Raw genomic sequence first — 6750 nt, forward strand, 5'->3', positions numbered from 1 at the left:
AATATTATGTTTATTGAAGTGATGCATAATTTTCTTATTGTCACCACTTTCACAATTTCCGCCCACACACATAAGCATATATCCAATTTCTTATATGTGGGTCGTTTCGCAAATAGATGCTAATAATCTTTGGTCAAGTGGATCAAAGGGTGGTTGAAGGAACCTCTACACAATTTGCTAGTATATATGGTGACGGGAGGGCACTAATCAACATTTAATTAAGGTGTAGTCTAACTAATAAATGAAATGATGATGATCTTTCATGGAAAGATTGTGATTTCTTATTATTTTAAATGTGTTTTGTTTTAGTGCCTAAATGATGTCAACTCTCTGAAAATCCTAGGGAAAATGATCTTTCTTATTTGAATTTGATAATACAATTTTTAGGATTGTGATTTCTTATTATTTAAAATGTATTTTTGAAAACATAAATGATTCAGCTCCCTGATAATCCCTAGGAAACTTACATTCTACACATTAAACAACTTAAACTTATGATTATTAAAAATCTTGATTTTAATCAAAATTGACAAAAGTGCTAGTCATTTCATCTATTAATTAGAATAAACATTAACCTAAATTTATGACCTTATATAAGGTGTAATATCTAACCCCCTTAGCATTCAAGCTCATTCCTTAAGTTGGTGCTTTGCCAATTAAATAATTTTAAAAAATTAAACTTATGATTCTTAAAAATCTCAAATTCAAACAAAATTAACAAAATGCACAAAGAAAGACCCATTTCGTCTCTTAATTAGACAAAATTAATCTAAATTTATAACCTTATATAACATGTAATATGTAACTCTCTCATAATTTAAACTCATTAATTATGCCTATGTTATAATCAGATAGAAAAAAAGTTGAAAATAATTAATATTATTTTGTATTAATGGAGAAATGGTTACACAAGTTGTAACGTATCTCCTTAGTTTAGGATTTGTTCTTAGAGTTTAGGAGTTTGGTTGCAACTTCCTGAGTTCTAGTAATGTACTTAATGATGTAATTGCTCATTTGATGTAAGTAAAGTGTACGGAGAGAGTTCTCTTTGTTTGAGTGTAGTTTCCAGGTGCGGCACTCACCTGTGAGCTGTAACTCCTTCTTTTTCAATTCAAGTCTGACTTTTATCTTGGTATCGGAGCACAGAGTAGGGATAGCCTTAATTTTCTTTTAGGATGCATCATTGATTATAGAACTGTAGTGGCAGTGGAGTGTACAGAAGCATTCGTAGAATCAGGTGGACTACAGTAACACTTGAAGACAGGTCTCAGATGACTAATCATATCTGAGCGGAAAATAGGGTTGGCACAGTTTCATCGCGAACAGTTGCGCCATTTTTGAGCGGAACGAAGGGTTGGCGCAATTTATTAAGAAACAGTAGCGCCACTTGGCACGGTTTTGAGAGCGATAGTTGCGTCAACGCGCCAGAAAGTCCTATTGGCGTGGAAAATCAAGCCTTAATCGTGCCAATTTCGTAAGACGTGTCGATTTTGTTTTCAGCGCGGGTATTTCGCCGTCATGAAGCACTAGCCTCTTTTTCTGTGGAAAATCTGCAATTTTTGCAGATCAGCCTTGCCCAGTGGTGGCACTTTGAAATTTATGATCTGTTCGGTGGCAGCAGATCAGATTTGCCTGGTGGTGGCACATTAGAATTTCTGATCTGTTCGGTGGCAGCAAATCAGATTTACCCAGTGGTGGCGCATTGAAGTTCCTGATCTACTCGGTGGCAGCAGATCGAATTTGCTTGGTGGTGGCGCTTTGAAATTTCTGATCAATTCGGTGGCAGCAGATCAGATTTTCCCGGTGGTGGCGCAATAGAATTTCTGATCTGCTTGGTGGCAGCAGATCGAATTTGCCCGGTGGTGGCACATTGAAGTTCCTGATCTACTCGATGGCAGCAGATCGGATTTGCCAGGTGGTGGCGCATTAGAGTTCCTGATCTACTCGGTGGCAGCAGATCGGATTTGCCCGGTGGTGGCACATTGGAGTTCCTAATCTATTCGTTGGCAGCAGATCGAATTTGCACGGTTGTGGTGCATTGGAGTTCCTGATCTGTTCGATGGTAGCAGATCAGATTTTCCCAGTGGTGGCACATTGGAGTTCCTGATCTGTTTGGTGGCAACAGATCGGACTTGCCCGGTGGTGGCTCATTGAAGATTTATTAATCAAAGGATTAGAAATTTTATCAGTCCAATATGAATAACAGTGATGAGTACTCTCTTAAGCCAGAAAAGACGTGGTCTATTATCAGTCCAGTAGATTATTTGCTGAGGGAGCAGCGGCTGCTGTTTATTTTGATAGGAATCGCCATCGCATCAACTTTCTTTATCCTTCAGCCTGATTTTTTGGCTTCTAATGTTAATGAAAATGGAAGGTTTGTGCCTGACAAACCTTATCGGGTTGTTTATGAGACGCCTGTTTCTCGGTTTGCTCAGTATCATTCAATTTCGATGGTGAATTCAGGGGCTAAAGTGCCCCTAGGTTTGAAGAGAAAGTCCCTGCGAGTTGTCGTGATGGATGGAGCTGGCTTTGTTGGCAATCATCTACTTGACAGGCTCATAGCAAGAGGCGACAGTGTTATTGTTGTCGACAATTTCTTCACAGGAAGGAAGGAGAATGTTTTGTATCACAAACACAATCCTGTGAGGACTATCAAAACTAATGATGTGGGAATCTTGAACATACTCGGACTTGCCAAGCATGTTGGAGAAAATGTTGAGGTTCAGATTGCTCAAATTTTCAATACATACGGTCCGCGAATGTACCTTGATGATGGTCGAGTTGTAAGTAATTTTGTTGCTCAGGCTTTATGCAAGGAGCCTTTGACAGTCTATGGAAATGGGGAACAGACACGGAGCTTCCAGTTCGTTTCTGATCTGGTTGAAGGCCTTATGCGACTTATGGAGGGCGAACATGTTGGTCCTTTCAATCTTGGGAATCCTGGGGAATTTACAATGTTAGAACTAGAACAGGTTGAAGAAGGAAAGGATGACTTCAATAGTGATTGGGACATTCCATTGCTAATGGAAGAAAACAGTGAGGAAGATGAAGAGCAGGAGCATAAACAAGAAGAAGAAGTAACAAGAAATGTAATCAATAATGTAAGCCCAGAAAAGGCTGAAGTAGACAGATTTGAGGTAAGTCCCCTACCAAGGAGATCAAGTAGGAATACTCGATTACCTTCTAAATTGAAAGACTGTGCATTAATGTCAAAGTTTTTAAACATTGTAGAACCTGCAAATTATGAGGAAGCAAGTAAATATGATGCATGGAGGGCTGCAATGTATGAGGAAATAGAATCAATAAACAGAAACCATACTTGGGATTTGGTTGAATTGCCTGAAGGTAAAACCCCCATAGGATGCAAATGGCTGTATAAACCAAAAATAAATGCAGATGGGAGTATAGAGAAACTTAAAGCTAGTCTAGAAGAAAAGGGTTACTCACAGCAAGAAGGAATAGATTTCGATGACACCTTTGCTCCTATAGCCAAATTAAACACCATTAGAATGCTAATTTCCTTAGCAACAAAACACAAATGGCAGCTACACCAGCTAGATGTTAAGTCTGCATTTCTGAATGGTGACTTGAAGGAAGAAATTTATTTAGTACAGCCTGAAGGTTTTGTGAAAAAGGGGCAGGAACATCTTGTGTGTAAATTGAAAAAGGTACTTTATGGTTTAAAATAGGCACTTAGGTCATGGTATGAGAAAATTGACTCATTTTTTGTACAACATGGCTTTCATAGGAGCTTGAATGATCCAAATCTGTATACCAAGTTTAACAAATAGAGGCAAATTACTTTGATTTATTTGTATGTAGATGATATGATCATAACAAGGAATGCTAACAATCTTATCAAAGAAATCATATGTCACAAGTGTATGAGATGGAAAGACTCTGGACAAACCTTTCTTACTCAAGGGAAGTATGCCAGAAGCTTGCTGGAAAGGTTCAGAATGGAGCAGTGCAGATCAGCAGCAACACCATTATAGCAGAATTTAAAGTTGCGCAGTGACAACGGTACTAAAGAGGTGGATGCAACTATGTACAGACAGCTAGTTGGCAGTTTGATATCTCTGACTACAACTAGACCAGATTTGGCATATTCTGTTAGTGTGTTGAGCCAGTTCATGTCAAAACCACTCGAAAGTCACTAGGTCACAGCAAAAAGGGTGTTGAGGTATCTTAGTGGTACTAGTAATTATGGCATTTTGTACACTAACACTTATGATGTTATTCTAGCAGGTTTTTCAGATTCCGATTGGGTAGGTAACTTGGATGATCAAAGATCTATCACAGGTTACGCATTCAGCATTGGATCCGGGGTCATAGCATGGAGCAGCAAAAAGCAGAGCACTGTAGCTCTGCTTCATCGAGAGAAACTACAGTCAAAAGAGATATGTGTTGAATATTGTAAAACTTGTGATAACATGGTTGATATGTTTACTAAGCCTCTTGGGTGTGTAAAGTTTGAATTGTTTAGAGGGATGCTAGGAGTTCAGGATAATCCTTTCTCCATTAAAGGGGGGAGTTGAAAATAATTAATATTATTTTGTATTAATTGAGAAATGGTTACACAAGTTGTAACGTATCTCCTTAGTTTAGGATTTGTTCCTAGAGTTTAGGAGTTTGGTTGCAACTTCCTGAGTTCTAGTAATGTACTTAATGATGTAATTGCTCATTTGATGTAAGTAGAGTGTACAGAGAGAGTTCTCTTTGTTTGAGTGCAGTCTCCAGGTGTGGTACTCACCTGTGAGCTGTAACTCCTTCTTTTTCAATTCAAGTCTGATTTTTATCTAAAAAATTGTGGATGATTTAGCTATCTTTATGTAGATTGTAGATTTAGGGAATATTTTGAAATCTGAACATAAAAATGAGGTCAAAACATTGACCTCACTCTTGTCGATGAGATTTCCAAATATTTTTAGAATATGCAATCTAAATTTAGTTAAATTTAACAAATGACCTAATAATACAAATAGACTTGGGTATTTACTCTGTTCTCTAGCAACTCAATTAACAATAAAATCAAACTCCATATCTTATGTGATAAATTTAATACTATACTCTAACTTAATAATCAAATGTGATAAAGATTAATTAATAATCTATGAAATAACTATACTCATTTAAATGGTAGTAAAATCAAACACATATAAACTCAACTACAAAATACTATATCAAAATATGTATGACACCATAGAATTCAAAATGTTATATTGAAAATCTAAATACGAAGTCAATTTTTATATTGAAAATCTAATTAAAGAGTCCTAAATACGAAGTCAATTTTTATATTGAAAATCTAATTAAAGAGTCAATTTTCAATGGCTTTGAAATTGTTCAATTTTCATGTATTGTGGGGAATCTAGATCATAAATTTCCAGCCTACACACTCATAAATCAAATCATTATCAAACAAAATATCTCTCATTCCATCTTTCACTTAAAATTTGATTTGAAATAATATATTCATCTCTGCTTATCATGGATGATTGCAATGTGATCAGACTATGATTTTAAACGCGTCAAAATGCGTACCACAACTGCGTCTTCTGATTTTATGATTACATTTGCCCCCTTCCTAACTTGCGCCGCTTTTGATGCAATTTGGAGTGAACAGCACCCGGCACTATAGGGAGACGAACATCTCCGAGTTTATGAATCTGCTGACATAAAAGCAAGGGCGTTCCTGGATTCCATGACAGTTGGACATAAAAGAAAGGGCGTTGCACCCGGATTTTCTCGCTGATGTTTCTTCCCTGGTGTCAATTAGATGAGTACGCATTTAAGACTGAACTGCCCATCAATCAAATATCGACATCTATCCTTACCATGTATTTCACAACCAATCAGATCACTTTTTTTTCAATGATATCGAGTGCATTTTAAAACTCCATTTTGCTTTTTAACTCGCAGAAGATATTTTAAAGCATGAACAATTATTTTTATTTTATGAAGAGGAGAGATATTTTGTTCTTATTTGTCTCTCGATCTATACATTTATTTATTGAGAGGCAAGATACTATAATTTTTTGGCTATCGACCTATATTACTTAACATAATTCGAAAAAATGAAAAGGAAGTATCATTAAGAAAGATGGAAAGTGTTAATAGGTAATTTAGTATATTAGTTTAATTGCTTGTTTATCTAATGGTGTGTTATGGGTGTCTAGTGTTTTTAGCTTCCATACCGATTATAATATATTGAAATAGTCTATAACGCGACTTTTTGAAAGCTCTTCCGGCGTGTTTTTCCGGTCGAAATCCGGCAGGAATTTATTGGAATCGCAAGTTTGATAGCTAGTTTCTGCACAATGAAAGCGTCCCAGGGGTTTTCGAGGGTGCTGAATCCAAATATGCAGTTAAAAAACCATTTTAACTGCAACAAATCAAGATTTAACCTCAATTTCTTCCGCCGGATTCCGTCACCGGAATCTCCAAAAGGTCGCATTATAGACAACTCCTAATATATTTGGTATTAAACTATTATGGTTTTCTAATTTATAGATTTAAAAGAATTTATTTTTGTTTTATATAATTTTAATATAATACTTAAAATAATAATTATTTAATTTTTAAATCAATATTTTTTTATATTTTTTATTTAAATTTAATTATTAATTTATTATTTTTCAAAATATTAAAGCGAGTTCCCAAAGAATTAAAAATCATTGCTTAATAATTGTGTTATACTAACATCAATTTTATATTTGAATTCAAACAATACTCAAAATACTAAACACT

At 35.7% G+C, this 6750-nt stretch overlaps 1 pseudogene; it reads left to right on the forward strand.

Moving 5' to 3' along the window:
• Positions 1-2195: 2195 nt before the first annotated feature.
• On the forward strand, positions 2196-5641 carry LOC149234567 (UDP-glucuronic acid decarboxylase 2 pseudogene; annotated as a pseudogene).
• The last annotated feature ends 1109 nt before the right edge of the window (positions 5642-6750 follow it).

Source organism: Pinus tabuliformis, chromosome 8 (assembly GCF_031772625.1).
Source record: "Pinus tabuliformis cultivar Carrire ecotype Pingquan chromosome 8, CPIR1, whole genome shotgun sequence".
Lineage (NCBI taxonomy): Eukaryota > Viridiplantae > Streptophyta > Pinopsida > Pinales > Pinaceae > Pinus > Pinus tabuliformis.